Source organism: Gracilinanus agilis, chromosome 1 (assembly GCF_016433145.1).
Source record: "Gracilinanus agilis isolate LMUSP501 chromosome 1, AgileGrace, whole genome shotgun sequence".
In the NCBI taxonomy this organism is placed as follows: Eukaryota; Metazoa; Chordata; class Mammalia; order Didelphimorphia; family Didelphidae; genus Gracilinanus; species Gracilinanus agilis.
The window spans coordinates 335,247,660-335,274,257 of record NC_058130.1 but is presented as its reverse complement, the minus strand read 5'-3'; the positions used below and the strand labels follow the sequence as shown (position 1 = coordinate 335,274,257).

At 37.1% G+C, this 26,598-nt stretch overlaps 1 pseudogene; it reads right to left on the bottom strand.

Annotated features, from left to right (window-relative positions):
- LOC123251471 overlaps nt 1-25,884 on the bottom strand; it is a 71,915-nt pseudogene extending 46,031 nt beyond the window's left edge.
- Between the last annotated feature and the right edge of the window lie 714 nt (nt 25,885-26,598).

Below are 26,598 nucleotides of genomic sequence, written 5' to 3'. Positions count from 1 at the left end.
CTCTCTCTCTCTGTCTCTCTCTCTCTCTCTGTCTCTCTCTCTCTCTCTCTCTCTCTCTCTCTCTCTCTCTCTCTCTCTCCCCCTCCCCTAAACCCCTCAAATTTTCTCAGAATGTTCAGTCTGAGTAGTTTATTTTAATAGATAATTATAGTCTACCTTATATCATGTATATTTGTGTACATATCACATCTACCCTATTGGAATATTTGCTTTTAGAAGACAGATACTCTACCATTGTTCACCTTTATATCTTCCAGGCCTAGCATTATAATCCCCTTGAACCTGTGGTATGAATTGATTTTGTTTTAATTATATTAGCCGTACTGTCCTGACTAGAGAAATGTAAATTAAAAGAACTCTGAGGTACCACCTTACACCTAGCAGATTGGTCAATATGGCAGCAAGGAAAGTGATAAATGTTGAAGAGGATGTGGCAAAATTGGGACACTAATACACTGCTAGTAAAGTCGTGAATTGGTCCAACCATTCTGGAGGACAATTTGGAACTATGCACAAAGGGTTTTAAAAGACTGCCTGCCCTTTGTTCTAGCCATACCACTGCTAGTTTGTACCACAAAGAGATAATAAGGAAAAAGACTTGTACAAAAATATTTATAGCTGTACTCTTTGTGGTGGCAAAAAATTGGAAAATGAGAGGATGCCCTTCAATTGGGGAATGGCTGAACAAATTGTGGTATCTGTTGATGATGGAATACTATTGTGCTCAAAGGAATAATGAACTGGAGGAATTCCATGTGAACTGGAACAACCTCCAAGAACTGATGCAGAGTGAAAGGAGCAGAACCAGGAGGACATTATACACAGAGACTGATACACTGTGACACAATCAAATGTAATGGACTTCTCTACTAGCAGCAATGCAATGACCCAGGACAACTCTGAGGGACTTATGAGAAAGAACACTATTCACATCAGAGAAAGAACTGTGGAAACAAATGCATAAGAAAAGCATATAATAGGTCATGTAGTTTAATAAGGATATGATTAGGGTTTTGATGTTAAAAGATCACTCTACTGCAAATATGAATGACATGGAAATAGGTTTTGAACAATAATACATGCATAACCCAGTGGAAGTGCTTGCCAGCTCTGGGAGGAGGGAAGAAAGGGGGCGGGGTAGAAGGATCATGAATCATGTAACCATGGAAAAATATTCTAAATTAAAAAAAAGAATAATAAAGAATATCTTAAAAATTATATTAGCTATAAAAATTATATTAGCTATGTATATATAGTTGGGGCAGCTGGGTGGCTCAGTGGATTGAGAGCCAGGCCTAGAGACTGGAGGTCCTAGGTTCAAGTCCGGCCTCGGACACTTCCAGCTGTGTGACCTTGGGCAAGTCACTTGACCCCTATCGCCCACCCTTACCACTCCTGGGCTAAGGACGGTCCCTAGCTCGGATGAAAAAGGAGGAGGGTTGGGCGTGGGGCTAGCAACCCCACCCTGTAAAAACTACATCTGCTAAAGAAACTGCAACCTAAAGTAGGGGCAGCTGGGCTAGCTCAGTGGATTAAGAGCCAGGCCTAGAGATGAAAGGTCCTAGGTTCAAATCCGGCCTCAGACACTTCCCAGCTGGGTGACCCTGAGCGACCCATTGCCTACTGGTTGTGGCCCTATGCTCCTAGAATGGAGTCCCAGGATAAAAAAAAAAATGTATATATAGTACTTATACCTAGACATTGTCCTAGAAATCATCCCCAGAGACATACATTTAATAGTGATTGATTAAAGATTGATACTTCATGAGTAGTTTATATATACTTGGACTTGGTCTTCTCAGGAGTGGCACCCAGTTAGATTTGTAAAAGTAAAGAAAAATGTAGAGAAGAGAGGAACTGGGACAGAGACTTGGACCTGATTATCTGGAGGGAGGCAAGCTCAGCTTATTCACATACAAATAATGAAGATCAAAATGGAGAAATTTCTGAATCATGCTGACATCTCCCCCCACCCCTTCAAAGTGAGAGCTAAAGAGGATAAGAAAGGAATGGAGGCACAATGTAGAGAAAAAGACAGTGCTGGGAGTTTTATGGATTGTTAATATCAGGAAGAAGGTATTCGATTTTTTATAGAATCTGAGTGTTTTCCCTTTAGGAAGGTCATCCACCCAGCATGGTACTTTAAGTCTGAAGGATTATATAGGCCCTTAAGGAAGTAGGGCTCATCAGAGAGAAAGCATCCTTGTTTTATTAGCAACTCTGAACCCTTGGGAGGGAATAAACCCTGAATCAAAATAGAGTTGTCTTTACTATTGTTTTTTTATTAATAAAATTTATTTCCAAGTATCTCCTGGGATCATAGAAGGCATCATTCTGCAAACAGATATGTGTATATATAGATTATGTCCTTGTCTTTACCATTTCAAGCTTACATCTGATTCCTTTGCATCCTTTGTTAAGTTAAATAAAGCCTATCCTCTATTTGGTGTTATATTAGGCTAAGTACTTGTATGGAAACCTAAGGGCCCTTTTCTTCTGTTTTGGAAATATAGACATGAACTAAATCCTGGTGTTTCTGGGGAAAATTCAGGGGGGAGGACAAAAGTAATATGAATATTAAAAAATTCCTCCTGACTTCACATACCCACACAAAGTGTATATAAACCCAATACTGCAATTCTGATCCATGATTTGCATATCATAGAGACATAGAAACCTTTATGATAAAGTTTCTTCTAGGACTTCTGGTAAGGTGGATGAATGAGAAGTTGTTGCTAAGCTCAGCTTCCCTTCAGTATCTCAGAACATCTAGAAATGCACCAGATAAAGGGGGTGGGAACCTCATCTACTATAAATGAGATGAAAAGAAAAACGTCTTCACAAAGAAATCTTCACTGTACAACTGAGAGACTGAAGTAGTGGGCAAGCAAAGAAAAGCTCTTAATACGATATAAAAAATATCAGGAGATAACTGCAGAAGAAGAAAATAATTCTGCCAGTTCCAAAATGAATTGCCGGAATGGATCAGCCAAATAGGAAACTTTATAAAATAATTGAAGAAAGAGAAAAGTAGCGAAATTAGAACTCTGAAAAAAACTCAGAAGGGCCATGTATGCACTCAGATAGAATCTGGAAAAGCATATGAAATTGTGAATATCATGAAAAAGAGAATGAAGAACTCTAAAATTCGATGATGGAAAAAAAAAAGAATGATCAGAGCAAAACTAAGAGATTGAAAAGAGTACTTCTATATTCTAGCAAATTATTCATATTAACTATGGCTTGTTAAGCTGGTTACAATTTTTTTTCTGATGAATTATCCTATATAATAGATACTTCATTCATGTAAAGAACTCACAGAAGAAGTAACTTCCCTCTATCTGTGCAAGTCTGTTACCTTCTTTGCAAGTTATAATTTTAGAGAGCTGACTACAGCACTAAAAAGTTAAGGGATTTGTCTAGGGTCACATAGCTCTTCTTCTTCTTCTTCTTCTTCTTCTTCTTCTTCTTCTTCTTCTTCTTCTTCTTCTTCTTCTTCTCCTTCTTCTTCTTCTTCTTCTTCTCCTTCTCCTTCTCCTTCTCCTTCTCCTTCTCCTTCTCCTTCTCCTTCTTCTCCTTCTTCTTCTAAAAGTGTGGCAAGAGTTAGGCAATTGGGGCTAAGTGACTTGCCCAGAGTCACACAGCTAGCATGTCTCTGAGGCCAGATTTGAACCCAGGTCCTCCTGACTTCAGACCTAGTGTTCCATCCACTGTGCTACCTAGATGCCCTACATTAATAAAAAGAAACATTAGTTCTGTGTTTTTTTTGTACTGTGAGTAGGAGGAGGGAAAACTGAGCTGATCACTTGTGTTAATATTAATCACCTTAATTCTCCTGTTCCTTTTCTACCTTAAACATTATGACCATGAAACCAAATACACTTCAGCTCCCAAACATGTAAAAACCCCAAATACAGAACGTTCCAGGGACTAAAAAGGAGAAAAATATAAGGATGAAACAGCCAGTCAGTCAATTAACATTTATTAAACCCCTACTATGTGCCAAGCGCACTGTATTAAGCACTGAGAATAAAAAGAAAAGAAAAGAAAAGAAAAGAAAAGAAAAGAAAAGAAAAGAAAAATTGTCCCTGTTCTTAAGGAGCTTTCACTCTAATGGCAAAAGAGGAGACAAAAAAGGAAGCTGAAAAAGGAAGAGTAGAGAAGGAAGAAAGTGAGGAGGGACATTGAAAGATTATATATGCATTAGTACATATGTGACATTTCTGCTCTCCCATATTGTTCTGCTACTTAGTTAACTGATCTACACTGAGAGGTTGAATGACTTGCCTAGGGTCATAAAGAAAGCATTTAGTAAAAATGGGACTTGAATGCAGGTTATCCAGATTCTCAGATGAACTCTTTATTCTCTACATTGTGCTATCCCTCTGGAGGTTATTTTTTAAATCATTTTGTTTTTAAGTCTAGAGAAGAGAAAACTGATAAGGAACAATAGTCCTCCAATGTAAAGTATATTGAAAGTATAAATCAATTCTTATTTTTCTGTACAAGCTGAAAGTCTGGAAAGCTGAAAGTCAGCTGTTTTTGTAAAGGAAGTTAACTTTGATTTAGGGGAGAGGGAAGGGTATTCATACAATCCCAGAATCTCATATTTAGAAGGGACCTCAGAAACCATTTGACTAAGAATCCCTTCTACAACATCACTGACAAGTGATCATCTATTCTCTGCTTCAAAACCCCTGGCGAGGAGCCTGCTATATCCTTTATATTCAGCCAAATTCTGCCTCTGCAATTTCCTTACAGTTTCTTATTCTGAGGCCAAGGAGAAAAAAAGCGTATACCCCTTCCGCTACTCAAAAACAGTGATGATGTCTCCTCCAAGTCTTCTCTTCTCCAGGCTGATTATCCTGTCTCTTCAACTGGCCCGTGTCTCCCTCACCATCTCAATCATCTTCTGAATGTTCTCCAGCTTATCAGTATCCTTCTAGAATGGGATACCTAGAACTGAACACAAAACTCCAGATAAGCTCTATCACCCCCATCTGAACTTTTTATAGCTTTCTTAATATAGTTTATCATAACTAGAACGTCTAGTGTGACGGCTTACCAAGCCCTTTACAGGTCTGCTCATCCACCTTTGGTGTCTTTTTTTCACCCAACTCTCACATATGGCTCCAAGAAGGTGTAGTATATGCACGGCTAGATCCTGGTAGCAGGCAGACTAAACTAGGTTGAGGGTAACCAACAAGCCTCAAACTTGTTGGTAAGTTAGGATGATGTCTACCTACCTATGAAGATTTCTCTTAGAGGAAGGGGCAGATGAGAACAATTTATTTCAATGACGGTGAAGACTGCTAAATCAGGCGAAATGGAGCGCTTAGAGTTTGATGAGAAATGGAAGATGCCAAGATTATGTATCTTGGGCCATCACCAGTCATTCTGACTTTTGTCTTGCCACTGGACTTTGATGACTTTGGAAGCGAGAATGAGGCTGATGACTTTGTGCAATCCTATCTCACTTAAAATCAATTTATACTTGAGTCAAAAGACCTAGTAGATGTCTAATAAATATCTATTGATTGATTCTATATTTGTAAAGATAATTTTTGAATTCAAGTGTAGAATTTTGATTATTAAGTTCAATTTCATTAAAATTTTTTAAAACTCATCTTCTCTCTTAGAATCAAAGTGGACTAAGTATCACTTCTAAGGCAAAGGAATGGTAAGGGCTAGGCAATTGAGGTTAAGGAATCTGTCCAGAGTCACATAGCTAGGAAGTGTCTGAGGTCAGATTTGAAACCAGGGCCTCTCATCTCCAGACCTGGCTCTTCATCCACTGAGCCACCTTCCTGCCCTTAATTCCCTTAAATTTTAACAGGGTTTCCTATTAGGTTTAATTTTATGAGAGTTAATCCATAATTCCAGTTTTTTGACATTTTTATTGAATTCCTACTTTATTTATATGGTAATATAAACATAAGGCAAATGTCCTAAACATTTTTGTGTGTCTTGGCCCCTTTAACAGTTTGGGGAAGCTTATACATCCCTTCTTGGATAAGATTTTTTAAATATATAAAAGAAAATGTTTGAAATTACAAAGAAGGCCAATTATTTTGAAACACAGTTATTGAAATATTACAAAAACAAGTTCATGGACCATGCAAAGAATCTCTGTCAGAGAATATAAACATGAGATGTCTATTCTTCATTTCTACTCTGAGTCCAGAATAGTGGGAAGGCATGGACAGGGGATAGCACAAAAAACATAGCATTCAAACTCAAGCAACACCAAACTTAGGATTCCCAGACACTAACTAGACAATCAGGAGGTAATCATAACTTCTTTAAATCTCAAGTTTCTTTTTCTATAAAATAAAGACAAAACACTTACATTCTATATCTGTATATACTAGCTATTCGAATATATTCTGATAATATTTTTATCCCTGGTGTCATCAGAAAAGGTACTTTGCAAATCTGAGTGCTACATAAATGTATGGTGTTATTTTTTTTTTTTACTTTTTTTATTTTTAGAAAAATTTTCCATGGTTACATGATTCATGTTGTTATTCTCCCCTCCATTCACCGCCCCCATAGCCAATGCACATTTCCACTGGTTTTTACATGTGTCATCGATCAAGACATATTTCCATATTATTGATAATTGCACTGAGGTGGTCATTTATAGTCTACATCCCAAATCATATACGCATCAACCCATGTGTTCAAGCAGTTGTTTTTCTTCTGTGTTTCTATTGTCATCTTCCTCTGAATGTGGATAGCATTCTTGTTCATAAGTCCCTCAGAATTGTCCTGGGTCATTGCATTGCTGCTAGTACAGAAGTCCATTACATTCGATTGTACTGCAGTGTATCAGTGACTGTGTACAATGTTCTTCTGGCTCTGCTCCTTTCGCTTTGCATCAATTCCTGGAGGTCATTCCAGTTCACATGGAATTCCTCCAGTTCTTTATTATTCCTTTGAGCACAATAGTATTCCATCACCAGCATATACCACAATTTGTTCAGCCATTCCCCATTTGAAGGGCATACCCTTGCTTTCCAGTTTTTTGTATGGCATTATTTTTTATAGAACATAGGGAACTAATTGTTCCTAATAGGTCAGATGGAATTATTTGCTGCATGTTAAACACTAAGATTAGTTATTTCCTGAGGGAGGTGGTGCTATCTCCCTTACAGGTATTTTTTTTTAATAGGAGGAATTCTCAGCTGCATGAGATGATTTAGAAAGGTGCTTTCTGAAAGCAAGGAAATGAGTTACTTTCTGTTGGGGTCCCTTGCAGACCTCATAGCTCAAATAATCGAATCCACAGTAGTTCCCAAACTCTTCTGTGTTTAAATTTGATTGAGAGAACCTATTCTGCCCATACGTGTGAGCTGTGATATTCTCTGGAGAATTTTTAACTTGTGATTTTCTAAACAAACAGATTTAATTCTAAATTTTAATAGCAGCACTGCAGGCCATAAAATATTCACTTTGTTTTTATAAATATATGCATTATTTACTGCAGAGCAAATAAAATATTTACATCGATTTTTTTTGTTCTGATAACACCATCTCTGTATTTCTTAACATTTGTTGCTTCTAACAACTCTGACAGCAAAGATGAGCTTCCATCCTCAGCTCCCTTCTTTTACTCTTTCCCAATTAGTCCTGGAGATGGGATAAAATTGATCTTCCTTAAGTATAAATTCCTAAGAATTTAAATGGTTGCAGTTAAATGTAATAAGAAGGATGATGAAGAATAAATTCAAATCCCAGCTCTGACATATTCTAGCTGTATGTGATTATGGGTCACTCAGCCTCAAATAGTGTTGTCAGTAAAATGGGAATGATGAAAATATACTATCCCATCAAGGTGTTGTGAGGAAAGTACTTTGTAGAACTTAAAATTCTATACAAATATAAGCAATTATTACAAGCCTTGGCCTCCCAGAGTTTTCTCAGAAGTGTTAATTTTCTGAGTCCCCAATTCTCTTATTGCCAAGGAACATGAGGTCTGTGGAGCAAGGTGACCTCTCAAAAATTAAGGTTTACAGCAAACTTGAGAAGCTTTCAGCAGAAGAGGAGAATAATTCTGGGGAAGCAAATGAGATAACAGGCTTGTCAGTAGTGATTCTGGCTCCTGCCAGTGTGCTGATGAACAAAAAGATGAGTCAAAGTTCTCACTCCAGCATGGAAGCTGGAAAGTTGATGATATGTGAATTTCTCCATCCTTGATGGAACTTCAGAATGCTTTAGAGATGTTTAACTATGCAGCATATTTTGGGGCTCTTTTCATTATCTGTGCAATCCTGAGCAAGTAATTTACACCTCTAAGGGAAGTCTCTCAGATTGAGAGGCTAAAAGCTCTTCACAGTGATGGAATCTGGGAAGGGTGGAAATTATAAGAGGCAGAGGTTTCAAATATAAGGTGAGGAGGTCATGACAAGAGTATGGCCGAAATCAGATTAATATGTAATTGAGAAATATTTAACCAACTAAATAAAAATACAATAAAACATAATAATGTTAATATGTGGTCTTTTAAATCAAAATACTATTTGGCAGGATCCTTATATATGATATAGTTCCACTCTACCCCACTTTTTTTTTTAACCCTTACCTGCTGTCCTAGAATCAATAGCAAATATTGGTTCCAAGGCAAGAGTGGTAAGGACTAGGCAATTGGGGTTAGATGACTCGCCTAGGATTATATAACTAGGAACTGTCTGAAGTCACATTTGAACTCAGGACCTTCTGTCTCCATGCCTAGCTCTCTTTCCTCTAAGTCAACTAGCTGACCCTACACCCCGCCCCCTTTTTTTCTATTTAAGTTTGACATCATTAACATGAGACAATTGATGATGAGAAAAGGGAAAAGAATGAGAAAAGTTGTACCAATTTGAATGCACTACCTTTACTAAGTAGAAAAAGATGAAATAGCTGCTGTTGTTGTTAGGTGGTGCGTTGAATAAAGTCCTGGATCAGAGTCAGGAAGACTTACCTTCTTGAGTTCAAATCTGGCCTCAGACACTTGCAAGTGACCTTGGGCAAATCACGGCTCCCGGTTGTTTGCTTCAGTGTCCTCATCTGTAAAATGAGTTGGAGAAGGAAATGGCAAACCACTTTACTATCTCTGCCAAACCCCCACCCCCAAAAAAACAAACCAAATAGATTACCAAAGAGTCAGACATGACTGAAAAAAAAGACTGAATGACAACAAAAAAGCAGCTAAGTTAAAGTTATTTGTGGATCTATAAATAGATTTTCTTTAAAAAAAAAAGTTGTATTGCTGTCTTTGGTATTCATATTTTCAATTCTAAATATCTCCTTCCCTTCCCCTCCCCAAGACAGGTACTTTGTGGCAAAGACAACAAACAGGAAGAGAAAGAAGGAAAAGAAATAGTTCAGCAAAATTAACCAATATATGTCAAGTCTGAGAGTGTGTACTATGCTACATATCCATGGTTCCCATTCTTTTCAGGGAAAGGAAGGTATCATCCCCTTTCTGTGACTAAGCTCTATCATTATAGTTGCATAGGGAATGGCTATATCCTCAGTAAATCATTTAAATGAGGCTAGGAATTGTGCTATCTTCTGTGTCTTCTCCACAGGTCTTGTGCTGAGTTCCAAAGATGAGACTCAAGATAGCATGACCAAAATATTTTGGGAATGAGAAAGCTGAAGGAAAAAGTGGAGTGCATGTTTCCCCTGGGGTCCTATCTGGGCTCTAGGAAAAGGACTCGGGGATTTTTTCTAAGGGAGTTCATTAATGTCTTGTTCGATTTTTTTTTCTGACATGGGATTATTTAAGTATTCTATTTCTTCTTTTGTTAATCTAGGCAATTTATATTTTTGTAAATATTCATCCATTTCACCTAGATTGTCAACTTTATTGTCATATAATTGGGCAAAATAGCTCCTAATGATTGCTTTAATTTTTTTCTTCACTGAAGATGAATTCTCCCTTTTCATTTCTGATACTGGTAGTTTGATTCTCTTCTTTCCTTTTTTAAATCAAATTAATCAATGCTCTCTCTATTTTTTATTTTTTTATTTTTTTTTTAACCCTTACCTTCCATCTTGGAGTCAATACTGTATATTGGCTCCAAGGCAGAAGAGTGGTCAGGGTAGGCAATGGGGGTCAAGTGACTTGCCCAGGGTCACACAGCTGAGAAGTGGCTGAGGCCAGATCTCTCTATTTTTTTATAGAACCAACTCCTAGTCTTATTAGTTCAATAGTTCTTTTACTTTCAGTTTTATTCATTTCTCCTTTGATTTTTAGGATTTCCAATTTAGTGTTTAATTAAAGATTTTTAATTTGTTCTTTTTCTAGTATTTTTTATTTGCATGCACAATTCATTAATCTCTTTTTCTCTATTTTATTGATATAAGCATCCAGGGATGTAAATTTCACTCTGAGTACTTTTTTGGCTGTATTCCATAAATTTTGATATGTGGTCTCTTCATTGTCATTCTCTTTAATGAAATCAGTGATTGTTTTTATAATTTGTTCTTTCACCCACCAATTTTGAAGAATTAGAATAGTTTCCAATTAATTTTAAATTTGCCTTTCTATGAACCCATATTGATTATAATTTTATTGCATTATGATCTCAAAAACTTGCATTTATTATTTCTGCTTTTCTGCATTTAGTTGTGAAGTTTTTATGCCCTAATACATGGTCAGTTTTTTTTTTATATGTACTGTATGCTGCTGAAAAGAAGGTATATTCCTTTTTATCCCCATTCAGTTTTCTTGAGATAACTATCAAATCTAACTTTTCTAAAATTTCATTCACTCCCTTTACTTATTTCTTTTTTACTTTTTAATTAGATTGATCTAGTTCTTATAGAGCAGGGGTCAGCAACCTTTTTGGCCATGAGAGCCATAAATGCCACATTTTTTAAAATGTAATTTCATGAGAGCTGTACAGTGCTCACAGTGCGTGCTCCTGTAACAGCGCCTGAAAAAAAATTGACTTCATGGCTCCTGCAGAAAGAGCCATATCTGGCCCTCAAAAAAGCCAGATATGGCTCGAGAGCCATACATTGCTGACCCCTGTTATAGAGGAAGGTTGAGGTCCCCCACTATAGTTTTGGTTTTTTTAAAACCCTTACCTTCCATCTTAGAATCAATACTGTGTATTGGTCCTAAGGCAGAAGAACAGTAACAATTTGACAATAGGGGTCAAGTAACTTGCCCAGGGTCACAGCTAGGAAGTGTCTGAGGCCAGATTTGGACCCAGGATCTCCAGTCTCTGGGCCTGGCTCTCAATCCACTGAGCCACCTAGCTGATCCCCAACCCCCAACATAGTTTTACTGTTTATTTCCTCCTTAAATTCCTTTAGTTTTTTCTTTTAAAATATGGAGGCTGTGCCATTTGATACATATATGTTAAGTACTGATATGTAATTACCTTTCTTATCTCTTTCAATCAGATCTATTTTTGCTTTATCTTTGTCTAAGGTCACGATCACTATTCCTGTTATTTTTAAATCTCAATTGAAGCCCAATAGAGTCTGCTCCAGCCCCTTCCTTTATGTGTCTACCTGCCTCAAATGTGTTTCTTATACATAACATTATGTGGGATTCTGGTTTTTAATCTGCTCTGCTATCTGCTTCCATTTTATGGGTGAGTTCATCACATTTACATTCAGTTATGATTACTATCTCTATATCCCCCTCCATCTTGTTTTCCCCTTTTAATGCTGTACTTTCTCCTTTCATTCTGCCCCTCCACACAAGTGTTTTGTTTTTGATCACTCCCCCATTCCCACTCCCTTATGTTATTCCCCTTCCCTCCTCCACCCTTCTTATTACCCTTCTACTTCTCTATAAGGTAAAATATGATTCTATTCCCCAATGAATCTGGCTGTTCTTCCTTTTCTAAACAGATTCCAATCAGAATAAGGTTTAATTATCACTACCCTCATCCTCCCTTCCATTATAATAGTTTCCCCACCCCCACCTCTTTATGTGATATTATTTACTCCATTTTACTTCTCTCTTCTTATTTCTCTTAGTACAATGCTCTTTTTCACCCCTTGATTTTTTTCATATCATTCTAAACAGTTTACTACCACACCCTTTGTCTATCTTATAATTCCTTCTAACTACTATAATAATGATAAGAATTTTAAGAGTTACAAACATTATCTTTCTATGTAAGTATATTCACAATTTAGAAAGGACTCTTGGGAAAGAAAAGAATCAGTGCTATGTATTGGTTCCAAGGCAGAAGAGTGGTAAGGACTAGCAATGAGGGTTAAGTGACTTGCTCAGGGTCACACAGCTAGGAAGTATCTGAGGCCAGATTTGAATGGAATCTAGGACCTCCCATCTCTAGGCTTGGCTCTCAGTCCATTGAGCCATCCAGCTGCCCCCTGTAACGTAGTGTTAAAGCAGAATGGGTATAGTGGAAATGAAAAGGAAACTTTATGTAAGTAACATTTAAATTGAGATTCAGCAACTGGTTGATCAGAGGAGAAAGGGAGAGGTGAAAATTGTAATGTGGAAAGTGGCAGGTTGGAATTCCTGCAAGATACAGGGTCAAGCCTCACCCAAATTCCACCTTGCCATTTTCCACATTACAAAGTCTACTTTAAACCTAGACTTAAAGACTTAAACCTGGGTTGAAGAATAGGGACAACACTAACCAAAATGGGGAAAATTAGTTGGGGGGGGGGGTAGAAGAAGTTAGTAGCTTCGTCCTTAAATATACCGAGTTTATGATTCTAAAAAGACATCCAGGTAGAGAGGCCAATTGACAGTTGGGAAAAAGAGACAGTAGACAGATCATACTTGTTAGAAGTAGAAGAGATCACTAAGGGAATGTGTCTAAAGAAAGAGAGAAGGCTGAGGGCAAAGTCTTGGTAAATGCTGACTTTGGAATCAGGAAAAGAGCAAAGGAACCAAAGGCAAGGGAAATAGAAGGAACACTCAGAGAAAGTAAGAAGGTAAACCAGGAAAGCTGAATGTCATGGCTTCCATGAAAGGAGAGACTATTCAATAGTTGGGGTGTTGAATACTACAGGATGGTCAAGGCAGAAAAGGCCATTGGATTTAGCCATTGGTGGGGCACTGGTGATCCTGAAGAGAACAATTTCAGTGGAAAGGTGGAGACGGAAGCTGAATTACAAAGAATTCAGAGGTAGTCAGGAAGTAGAAGCAATGGCACTGAGGATTCTGATCAATTTGATGACAAAAAAGAAGAGTGATAAGGAAAGTAATTTGAGGAGAGAGGTTGTTTTTGAGTGTGATAGGAGAGACTGAAGAGTGTTTGTAGTAATAAGGAAAGGACCTGTAGAAAAGAGAAAGATGGACAGGAGAAAGGGACTAAATGATAAGTCAAGACCTCATGGAAAGCTAGAGAAGAAACATTAGCTTGAGGATGATTAAAGATGCAGAGAAGTTTCAAGAGAGAAGGAAGTTGAAAGGAGGTCATTTGCTGAGATGGGGAGAATGGGGAGAATTGGGGCCTGGATATGGGGATTTCAATAGGGAGACAATAAGAAATCATTAAAAACATAGTCCCTACTGAGCTACATATTGTGGGGCATAAACAAAAAGCCTGCCCTCAAGGAGCTTATGATTTCATTGGTGATGGTTGGGAATGAACTTAGGAATAAATTAGAGAATTAAACAGTTATAATAAAAAACCAAGAATGTGTGGATCAATATATAGGTGTTCTAGAAGATCAGGAAGGGGAACATAAAGATGGTTTTTATGAATTTCCATTGCGTGGCATAGTGCTGTGATAGCAAATGTTTAACAACCAACTTGAGTGATGGGGTAGGATGTAAACACCATGCAATTTTAATTTTTAAAAAATTAAAACTTAATCTGCATTAACATTCTTTCCATCACTTTCTTGAGTCTAGATAATCAACAGAACAATAAATCTGCCGATTTGTAGACTTTGCTGATTCCCGATGTGTAAATGCTCAGACTGAAAATTTAACAAAGACTCCAGCTGGCTCCAATACACTACTGATTATAGATAACTTGCTGCTCTGCTTTAGCAGTTGCAGTTTTTCTATATGTACATGCAATGTAATGCAGCAATATAGATGGCTAGATGAAACAACTCTTCGGCACAACTAATGAGTTTATTTGGGGAATACTTGAATAGAGTACAGTTGATGTTCAACCCTATATCCTTTCCTCTGGGAAACCCTGGTCTTTTCTTTTAATACTTTAAATCCTCTAACTTGCTTGTTGAAGATCAAGAAGGCTTTGTTATTGTTAAATCATGTCTGACTCTTTGTGACCTTATTTGGGGATTTTGTGGCAGAGATGCTGAAGTGGTTTGCCATGTCCTTCTCTGACTCATTTTACATATGAGGAAACTGAGGGAAATAAGGTTAAATGACTTGACCAGGATCATACAGCTAGTAAGTGTCTGAGGCCAGATTTGAACTCAGGAAGATGACTTTAGGCTCTGCATTCTATGTACTGGGCTACCTAGCTGCCCAAAAAGGCTTACCCAGCTCATCTAAGGCTGTGAATTAGAGCAGGCATGCTAGTGAAAGAGAGACAAGTAAGTTCCTTCCATTTCCCTCTTTTTCTCTCTCTAGAAATGTAATTTCTAATTATATAGGTCTGAACTACATAACCATTTATGAAATCTCACATTTTTTAGAAACTGCTTATTTTACAATTAAACACTACACTCAGAAATTTCTATTTGGAAGCTTAGAATTCTACTTCTATCTCTAGACTTGGTTTCTTTTTGGCTGATGTTGGCACCTTAATTCACCTTGAAGGGACACATCACAGAATAATAGGAAGAGCTCTGGGAATCTGATAACCCAAGCTCCAGTTCTGACCCTGTTACCAAAAAGATTTTGACAGGCTAGAATTATGAGCTAAAGCTGGCGAGAGAAAAGTTAGTAGGGACAGATGTTATGTACTACAACTGGGTTAAAAAAAAAACCACAAGAATCAAGGCGGAGAAGACATGACTGGAAGTCACTTCATATGGGGTTAAATATAGGACTCATATATTAACTGGTGTTTGTCAACTAAAGAATGGCAAAAAAATAATTATGTTTTAAAAAAGAAATCAGTTCATGGGAAAAATGTTTAGGGCTATTAATAGGCTACAAGTTCAATATGAGCAAATAGTGTGATAAGGCAGTCAATTCACTTAAACTCTATGTTAGGCTGTTTTAAATAAAAGAAATAAAGTCTTCAGAATGAAGCTGATAATAGTCCCAAATAGGGTCACAGAGAGTCTGACATGAATGAAAAAGAACTGAACAATAGGGAAACATTTCCACACAATTAGAGCTGTCTAAAAAACTAAATTGGATTCAGTCTAGGAGACACTGAATGAAAATTCCATATTCCATGACCTGTACATCAAACTGGAGTTTACCTGGGAGTATCTGAATTTGATTCTTTTCTAAGTTCAGTTCCCTCACTAGCACTAAGCAAATAAAATGTGGAACATAGAACAAAGGTTCTTACACACAAGAAAGAATAAAGGAGGACTCATAACCAAGCCTATAGAGATCAAGAAAACTTCTGGAATGAAGGTGGAATTACCAGAATTATAGTGCCATTCTAGCTTTGAGACTTTCTTTCTAAGCTAGAAAAGAACTTTGAGTATCTAGAGAGCCCACAACTCTCCTCTCTGATAGGTGCCATGTTCCTTCAGGACTTGCATAGTCTGCATGACTCACAATAGCAATGAAGAGCCAAATCTGGGTTTGCTTTACATACTATGTCTATGTGCCTGGGTACTCCTCAGTTCCATCTCTTATAACTCTTTGGCATGGTTCATAAATACTCTTGCCAATCTGTTGTTGCTGCTTTCCCTGGCATCAGCTTCAGTTGAAGCTTGGAAGCTCCGTTGCTACTGGACTTTTTTTTTTTCTTAGTTGCCATCTATTTCCCAATGCTACTACCTTAGGGAAATATTCACCATGGCTCTTTAAAAATTGGGCTCCCATGGGTCAATATGCCTGAGGACTAGTCACATTTCCAAGTCTTATTAGTTTCTGGCACACAAAAAGCCAATTAAAAATATGTCAAGATTTTCCAACTTATTCTTTTCAACCTATGCTGTTTTTACTCCTGGCTGAGTTGGGATGACTGAATTCCATTCACCTTTCCTTTGTCCCAGGGTTTAGGGCAATGTGCCATCATACATAATCAGGACCTTATGAACAGGGGGAAAAAATACATATGCCTTTTTTATTCACCTTTCTTTTTCTTTTTTTAAGCCCTTACCTTCCATCTTAGAATCAATACTGTTTATTGGTTCTAAGGCAGAAAAGCAATAAGGACTAGGCAATGGGGGTTAAGTGACTTGCCCAAGGTCACACAGTTAGGAAGTGTCTGATATCAGATTTGAACCCAGGACCTCCTGTCTCTAGGCCTGGCTCTCAATCCACTGAACTACCCGGCTGCTCCCTTTCATTAGCCTTTCTGACTCCATTATTTTCCTCCTATACTACTCCTTGACCAGGACCAGGATATGAAAATTATCCAGAGATTCAAATAAATCTCAAAAAAAATCCTAGAAATAATGGAAGTAGAAGAAAATACTGGGAACAACACTGAGTAGTCCTTCATGTGATAGGACTTTGCTCCCAATACATATATTTATGATTTTATATAAATGTCAGACCTTAAGGGAATTACTTCATTTTGGGGGATCTCAATGTCCTCATCCATAAAATCAGAGTGTTGAACCTTTCCATCTATAATAGTTTATGATTCTAACTTATTTCTCTCAACATACCAATTGTTGATGAGTCAAAGTATCTGTCTTTATTCCAATGACTTGGTGTCTTCCCTGCTAGGGCTGTGTCTGGCACATGGATATTGTTCATCCATCTTCAAAGAGCACAGATGACATCCTGGGATAATGTCTTGACTTGTACATGAACTGGATTTAAGTGAGGCAGAAATGAACAAAATTGTTAGACTTGCTCTCTCTTTTACAGTCTTCCAAATCCAGTGACAAGACAAAAGTCAGGAGAAAAGGTGATGGCTTAGGACGTAGTGGATGAGCCAGGCATCTTCTGTATCTGACCAAACTCTAGATGCTCCGCAGTGTCTGCTTCAGGTCTTTGAACAAATGGTTTTCACATACCCATTGCACTACATTAAGTCTTCATAGGTGTGGGGTAGACCTACCCCTAAGTCACTAAAGGGTTTAAAGCTATCATTTACCCTGAAGCTGATTTAACCAGTCTGTCAAGACAAGTTTTATGAGGGTATGGCCACTGCGTGTGCTACAGCTTCTTGGAGCCACAGGTGGAGAGCTTTGTGAGAGGAGACATCAAAGGTGGATAAATAGCCCTAAAAAGGGTTTGGCAAGTCCTCACATCAGAAGTGCTAGTCCCTCCTAAACATCCCATATACCCTCTGGCATATATATAGTAGGTGCTTAATAAATATTTACTGGCTGACTACTGTCCTGTTCCTCAATTAATAATAATAATAACAGTTAATATTTATGTAACACTTACTATGTGTCAGGCACTATGCTAAGCACTTTATAATTATTATCTCATCTAATCCTCATTAACAGTCATGAAAAGTAGGTGCAATTATTATACCCATTTTACAAATAAGGAAACTGAGGCAAACAGGGTTATGTTTCCAGAATCATATAGCTAATAAGTGTCTAAGGCTGGACTTGAACTCAAGTCTTTCTAACTAGGCAGCTCTAAGATTTTGTGATCTATGAAATAAGAGAAATTTTAGAGAACTTAAATAATCAGCAGCAATGTGGAGCTACAGAATCTTAAGGTGACTTTCCTCCGACTTCATTGCTAATATTTTTACTATTTAGCCTGGCTTGAATTAAATGAAGAAGAAAGCTCTCTTTCTCTCATCTTCCTCTCTCTCTCTATATATATCTATCTATCTATCTCTGTCCTCCCTGCATCTCTAAAATATTGATTCTTGTGCAAAAGCTAAAAAAGAAAAGAAAAGAAACAAGGAAATAATTCAGAAATTTAAGCTCAAAGGATAACATCTTATTAGAATTACAAACTGGCAGAGATTCAGAGGTCAGAGAATCATAGATTTTACAGCTGGAAGAAACCTGAGACCCTCTTGTCCAGAAACTTTATTTTATATATAGGAGAAAGCCAAGGCCAGAGAGAAGAGGTGACTTTGCAGAAATTCACATCTAGTTAGTTACAGACAAGATTAGAACTCAGGCCTCTTGATCCCTAATCCAGTAGGGTTTTTTTTGTTTGTTTTTTGTTTTACTAGAGCTCCTTAAGGCTTTTTCTTATTTTCCGGGAAGCAGTTTTTTCTTCTTCAGAGTGGAGATATCTCTGCAAAGCAGTCAGGGCAACTGGGGAGAGGAGTAGCTGACCCCTTGAAGCTCCCTCTCTCACCTTTATAGCTACAAATAGAATAGGTTACCCTCGAGGCCACTAGACAAAGGCTTAATTGCCCTCTGTGGTTGTCTGACTTTGCTCTTCATTTCTTTTTTTTTTTTTAAGTTTTAATTGATAGCTTTTGTTTTTCTCTCACTTTCATTTCTCCATACTCTTTTCAGCTTTCCTACTCAAAGAGCTATCCCTGTAATGAAAAATAAAAGCTAAGAAAGAATAGTACAGCAAAACTAAGAAACCCTCTACCCAGTCTGACAATATAAGCAATGTTCTGCCCCCATGCTCTCACTAAGAAGTTTTATTTTCTTATCTCTTTTATGGGGGCAGAACCTGGTCACTATAACTGTACAACACCGATGGTAGGGTTTTCTTGTTCTATTTACATTGTTGTATTAATTCTGCGTATTGGTTTTTTTCAGGTTCTTCACTCTCTATCAGTTCTTTTAAGTCCTCTCATACTTCTCTGAAGTCTTTATAGAAATCATTTGTTACAGTAGAGTAATATTCCATTATACTCATATATCATAATTTGTTCAGAATAGAGTTTCTTTAGCTTTTTTGTGTTCTGGATCTCCTGGCAGTGTGATGAAGCCTTTGGACACCTTCACAGAATAATGATTTTTGAATGTATAAAATAAGATACATAGGATCTTCCCTCCTAAAGATAATAAGCAATATGATCTGGGTTATACATACTATCATGCAACTCATACTTCCATATTGTAAGAAAATACTCATATAAAACCAAAACCCCTAAATAAAAACACAAATAAACCAAAATGAAAAATAGAATGCTTTACTCTGCATTCCTGCTTTTCTTTTCTTATGGTAGAGATAGTAATCCTTATGGTTCAGCCCGATTTGTATTTTAGAGATTTGAATGAGAATACCAGATATATCCCTAACAGCAACATATCATTGGCTGCCTACTCTTCACTTATGTCCCGCTCTGACCCCACATTGTGGTATCCCAGTTTCTCAAGAGCCATTCCAGAACCTCCAAGCTCTGAAGGGTTCCATCAAGCTAAAAATATCCCAGGCAGAAGCCTACTGAAGTTTGCCTTCCTCTTGTCATAGTATGAGCCTAGAAGAGATCAGAGACACACTGCCAGCTTGGCAGCAGGGTGATGGGTTTTGTTTTTTTAAGTTCATTTATTTAATTAATCAATTGAGAATATTTTTCCATGGTTACATACTCCCTTCCATAGCCAATGTGCAATTCCACTGGGTTTTACATGTGACATTGATCAAGACCTGTTCCCATATTATTGATATTTGTACTAAGGTAATCGTTTAGCGTCTACATCCCCACTTTTTTTTTTTATCATAGCAACTGTCTTAAAAAACTACATATTGTGATCTGTATTGGTAGAAGGAGTATCTACACTGAAAGTACCTAATAATAATAGCTGGAATTCATATAATGTTTAGTATGTGCCAAGGCACTGTGCTATGCATTTTATAATTTGTTGACTCAGTTGATCTTCACAATAGTTCTAAGAAGTAGGTGCTATTATTATTCCAATTTTACAATGAGAAAACTGAGGCAAATAGAGATTGAGTGACTTGCCCAAAATTACATGGCTAATGAGCTTCTGAAGCTAAATTTGAACTCGGATCTTCCTGACTCCAGGCATTCTATCCACTGTGCACCTTGTTCCCCATATATGAAAATGAATTTTTGAAGCCCTTAGAAAAGAGCATTTTGCTCAGGGATTCTTTCAGCAATATGATAGTGTACTATGGCAATAAAATAATTTTCTTAAGTGGATTAGTTTGCCATTTTTTCCAAACATGACATTGGCTTCTACTTCCCTCGAGTTTGGAATTCCACTGCACCTTTGGCAAAGAAATATGAGCCTGAGTGTAAGAGTTAAAAGAAAACATTTATCTTGAGTGGAAGTTCTGTCCTCATATTTTCCTTTTCCCAGTCTACTTTCTTATTACTGTTCAAAAGGATGAAAATATCTCATGAGAGGAACCCACAGTCTTGTAGCTAAAGTTTATTCCCATTTATAATGACCTATCTATGGAAACACCTCATGTGTAAATTGAAAAACATGTTTTTCAGACTGAGCCTTGGTCCTTGCAATCATGGCTTTCCCTCCAATACATCTTATTGTAGATTTAAAGACTAGTCTACAGTTTTCTTTTGTTTGTTTTTAAAACCCTTACCTTCTGTCTTCATATCAATTGTGCACTGAAGTCTAGACAATTGGAGTTAATTGACTTACCTAGGGACAGCCAGCTAGGAAATATCTGAGTCCAGATTTGAACTCAGGAAAATGAGTCTTCCTGATTTAAGGCCTTAACTATCTATGGCACCAAGTAGCTGCCCAAGATGTTCCTTAAAGGGAAGACAAAACATGAAAAAGAGATGGAAAGCAATGAGTAGGTGGATTAGGGAGGAGTTGATAAAAATACTCATGTGGGATCAAGGCAGCTGGTAGAGGGGTGTAACAATCAGGAGAATGAGTTGAACTTGTTCTGAAATTAATAGCATGTCTGGGAGCCCCTGGGAAAAATGGTGATCCCAAGAAAGAACTCATCAATCAGAATATAATAAATATAACACAAAGTGCAAAGAAGTGTCTATATATTTTTAACTCCTACTTTTTAAAATTAATTTTTTTATCAATTACATGCAATGAATTTCCACATAAGTTTTCCAAAGTTATATGATCCAAAATGTATCCCTCTCTCCCTTTTCTCCCTCCTCCTGGAACTGGTAAACAATTTGATCTGGGTTTTACATGCATTATCACAGAAAACATTTCCATATTATTCATTTTTGTAAGTGAATAATCACATAAATTAAAACCCCAAGCTAAAAACCCAAATAAACAAGTGAAAAATCATATGTTTTGATCTTCATTTCTACTCCAAAAATTCTTTCTCTGGAAGTGGAGAGCCTTTTCTATGAGAAGTCCCTCAGAATTGTCCTGGATCATTGTATTGCTGATAATAGCTAAGTCTTTCACAGTTAATCATTCCACAATATTGCAGTTAATGTGCATAATGTTCGCCTGGTTCTGCTTATTTCACTCTGCCTCAGTTCATGAAGGTCTTTCCAGTCTTTCCAGCTCTTTCTGAAATCATCCAGTTTATCATTCCTTATAGCACAATAGTATTCCATCACCATCCTATATCACAATTTGTTCCGTTGTTCCCCAATTGAGAGACATTCCTTTAGTTTCCGATTCTTTGCCACCAAAAACGAGCTGCTATTGAACAAATGGGTTCTCCCTCTCTCCTTTTAAAAAAATCTCTTTGGGATACAGATCTAGTAGTGGTATTTCTGGATCAAAGGGTATGCATTGTTTTATAGCCCTTGGGCATATAAACTCTTCCTTTCTGTCTTAGTTTCAATTCTAAGACAGAAGAATGGTGAGGGCTAGGCAACTGGGGCTAAGTGACTTGTCTAATGTCACACAGCAAGGAAGTGTCTGAGGCTGGATTTGAACCCAGGTCTTCCGAAAGCCTGGCACTCTATCCACTATACTACCTAGCTGCCCTGAGACTAAATTACTGCTAGGAAAGGTGCCCCATATTAAGTTAGATAGCCTTTGTTTTAGACCAGGTCTTCTTTATTGAGTGGCATTTTTAGACAAGTGTTTTGTATCTTCATGTGCAAATAACCATTTTTTTCCTAATGGCATACTTTAAAAAATTTTTTTTATTAATATGTTTTACTTTTACATCTCCTGCATTTGCAAATGCATTCCTTCTTCTGTTCCCAAAAAGCAATCTCTTATGACAAAGAAAAAGGAGGAAAAATAGTTTAGAAAAATGAATCAACATGTTGAAAAAGTCTGACGTCATATACAGTGCTCCATGCACAAATAAGTGTTTTTTTTTTAACCCTTTATTGAAGATTTCTGGACCTATCACCTGTCACAGCAGTTCATTTTACTTTTGGATAGCTTTAATTATTAAAGAACTAGGTGGCACAGTGGAGAGAGCACTGGGCTTGGAATTAGGAAGACTAATCTTCATGAGTTCAAATCTAGCTGTGACTGGACAAGTCACTTAACCCTGTTTGCCTCAGTTTTCTCATCTATAAATGAGCTGGAGAAACAAATGGCAAACAACACCAGGTCTTTGCCAAGAAATTTTCAAAATGGGGTCATAAAGTCAGACATGATTGAATAACAGAAAAAAAATTAAAAGTTTTCTTTACATTAGGTTGAAGTAAGCCTCTGAAAATTCTACCCAATGCTCCTTTTTCTTCCTTCTGAAGAAGCAGGAAAAGACTAATTCCTCTTTCATATGACAGTTTTTCAAATAATTTAAGACAACTATCATGGCCTCTGTTATTTTTCTTTTCTCTAAATAAGCATACTTTATTTCTTTATTCAGTTCTCAAGTAGCATGATCCCCATCCTTGTCACCTTTCTTTGAGTGATTTCAAGTCCATCAATATCCTTTCTGAAATGTGGAACCCAGAAATGAATAATTTACTTGTTAGAAAAGAGTGAGCCATTGAATGTGTTTGAGCAGTGGAGTGTTGTGATCAAAATGGTGTTTCAAGAAGATTGCTCTGAATAAGCTATGCTGCTTTCTTCTCTAGGATAAATGGAAAACATTTAAAGTAACTATAGCTATACTGCTAACCTTCCTACTTATGGGGAGATCAGTATAGCTAGAAGAATCAGCACTCTTCCCAGAACATGCTGTTAACTTGTTCTTAGCCTCATGACATTATGCATGGGTAATAAAATAATAATAGTAAGAGCATTTATTTAGCTCCTGAGAGTTTGAAAAGAACTTTATAAATAATATATCATTTCACTCTTACCACAACCCTGGGGGTGAATTATTATTATCTCCATTAAAAAAAACACCTTACTTTCTGTTTTAGAATTGATAAGTTATCAGTAAGGGTTAGGCAATTAGAATTAAGTGACTGGCCCAGAGTCAAAAATTAGGGTTTAATGACTTGCCCAGGGTCACACAGCTAAGAAATATCTGATTTGAACCCAGGACCTTTAGACTCTAAGCCTGAGTCTCTATCCACTGAGCCACCTAGCTTTCCTGTTTACCTTATTCTTAAAGAAGGATAATATATTTTCAGGCTTTTATACATTGTAGGTGCTCAGTAAGCATCTGTTGACTTGATTTGATTTCCTGCTCCCCAGTGACATAATAATGTTAACATTTACACAGGCATTTTGTCTTCACTCAGTTTTATCCCTATCTAAAGCTATAAGTCTATTTTACTCCCTCAAAGGAAACAGATTGGCTCACAGGGATTCTCACAGGGAGAAGTCAGAGCAACCTGATATTTACCCCACCAACAGACATTCAGCTCATCAACTGGTATTTCTAGGTCTGGTTCTGATCCTGCCACCTCCAGGGTCTATGAGTTAAAACTTTTCATTTTCTGAATTCTTGCTCAATGTGACCAACACTTATTAAGTACCCACTGGGTGTATAACCCAATGTTGTCAATAAAACTAACATCCCTCCAAAACATAAGTGGAGAAATGTATAGCTGCAATGCCAAGGTTGTAGGATTTAGCCCTAAATACACTGTTGTAGTTGTTAGAACATGTTAAGCCTTTTAGCCTTTCTCACATAGAGCAGGATTTTTTTTGTCTTTTTTTTAATGGAAAATTCTGAAAAACTATGTTAGCATTACCAGGCTTTAGTTTCACAGTGTGTTGTGAATGGAAATAAGAAAATAAAACCTTCATTTTGACCCTCTCTCAGACTAATCCAAAGGTACCCCAAGAAATAAATTTTAGTTGAATCCCCTGTACTTTCTTAGCATTAATTTCATGGTAGCTTGGCTAGGATTCTTTAAAAAAAAAAAAAGGAGAAATAGAAGATAAAGACTCAGGTACTTCTTCTTTACTTTTAGAGTTTTATCTCTTCTCACATGGGAGTGACAGGAACAGAGAAGTCTAATGGAAATGGGATGATTGATACGTCTACAAAATCTCTCTAGTGGTTAAGCACTTTCAGGGGAAATTTCGACCACAGCATCAACTCTGCTGTGCTCACTACCCTTTGGAGTGGTTATGTTTTTAAAAATCGATAAACTCAATGTTTGGAGACCTTCAATATGATATATCACTCCTAAAAGGTAATGATATTACTCTCCCTAAAAATACTTATTTATGGTTTTCCTCCATTTCTACACAGAGAGATGAACAAATTGCCCAATTCTTCGTCTCACATACAAAGAACTGGGCTTGTTTAAAAACATTTGGAGATATTGAGCATGTTTTAGATAGGAAGTAGAGGTTGGAGATGAGACTAGTTTCACCATAATAAGTAACAATAAATATCAAGTTTACAAAGCATTTTATACCAATTATCACATTTGAATCTCACGGTAATCTAGTAAGATAGGCATTGTCTTTGTTTTCTAGATGAAGAATCCATTTTCTCTCTATCCCACATCTTCCACCATTGGAACAAAAGAAAACAAAAATCCTTATCATAAATATACACAAACAAAACAAATTTCCACATTGATCATGCCCCAAAATGTACATCTTATTCTGCATCTTGAGTTCTTCACCTCTCTGTCAGGAAGTGGGCAGCATGCTTTATCATCATTCCTCTGGAATCATGATTGGTGGCTAGGTGGCTTGGTAGATAGAGTACTGAGCCTGGAGTCAGGAAGACCCAGGTTCAAGTCTGGTCTCTGACACCTACTAGCTATGTGACTCTGGACAAGTCACTTGACCTTGTTTGCCTCAGTTTCCTCATCTATAAAGTGAACTGGAGAAGGAAATGACAAATCACTCCAGAATCTTTGCCAAGAAAACCCCAGACAAGATCACAAAGACTCAGAACAACTGAAATGACTCAACAACAACACTATATTAATCAAATTAAGTCTTTCAAAATTGCTTGTCTTTGCAATATTGTTATTCTATCACAGAACAACATTTTTCTGGCTCTGCTCATTTTCCTCTATGTCAATTCATACACGTCTCTCTGAGTTTCTTTGAAATCATTCTTCCTATCATTTTTTATGTTCCAATAGTATGCCATTACATTCTTGTAACATAATTTGCTCAGCTATATCCTCACTTGATGGGTACCCCTTTAGTTTTCATTTTTATTCTGCTACAAAAAGGATGTTATAAATATTTTGAAGAGAATCAGTTCTTCATCTTCCTAGATAATGCTATAATGGAAAGTCAAATGAGGAAATCGGCGTGAAATATGTGATACAGTGTCTAGAGAGGTAGCTTTACAATCAGGAAAAAATGAGTTCAAGTCGTGCCTCTGACACATACTGGCTGATGAGCTCAAGTCACTTAATCTCTTAGTGTACTCAGACATTGTTATATATATATATATATATATATATATATATATATATATATATATATATATATATATATATGATATGTATTTGCTTATGTGTACGTGTGTCTGTGCATGCACACCAGGAATCTCAGGCTCGGTGAAGAAAGACAGGAGAGAACTTTGAAGACGGCTTCCTGAGCATGTTGCATGTGGGGGAGTGAGCTGAGCTGGAAGCCAGATTTATCGTCCTCATCCTCATTCCCATCAGTGTCATCACTCATCATGACGCCTAAATGTATGTAGGAATATTTGGCAGAAGTGAAATTCCCCAGAAATCTATATCATTCTCCAAAGGTTTTAGTTGGGTGTTTTCCCAGAAATCCTGATGAACATGTTTCACCATCATACACATGGAAGCCATAATGAAAAACTCATCTGGACACACAGTCTAAGTTCCTGCTATTACTGGCACCTGCTAATGAATAAACATGATGGTCTAGACAGTGGAAATGGAAGAGTGAGCTAGTGGCTTCCAACAGAGGCACATATCCTAGTGATTCGGTGCTCTCCTTTCACTTCCCCCATCCAGGGCTTGGATAAATAACTTATAACTTTTTTTCTGATAACCCAATAACTTTCAGATTTGCAATCACTAGCTTAGTTAACCTTTCTTCAGTTATGCCTAGAGATTAGTTATAGTATTATAACTTCTAAGCCTTATACCCCTGGATTTACCTACTGATTCATTCTTTATACAATGACATTCCTTGCTCAATTGTAGGAGCTTAAAGCTCCTACAATTGAGCAAGGAATGTCATTAAGCTTAAGATGTACAATTATTGTGCCTCTACTATGTGCAAATACAATTTCAAAAAAAACCAAACCCTTTACCTTCTGCTTTAGAATTCCAAGGCAGAAGAGTGATAAGGGCTAAAAAATGGGAGTTAAGTGACTTTCCCAGGGTCATACAATTAGGAAGTGTCTAAGGCCAGGTTTAA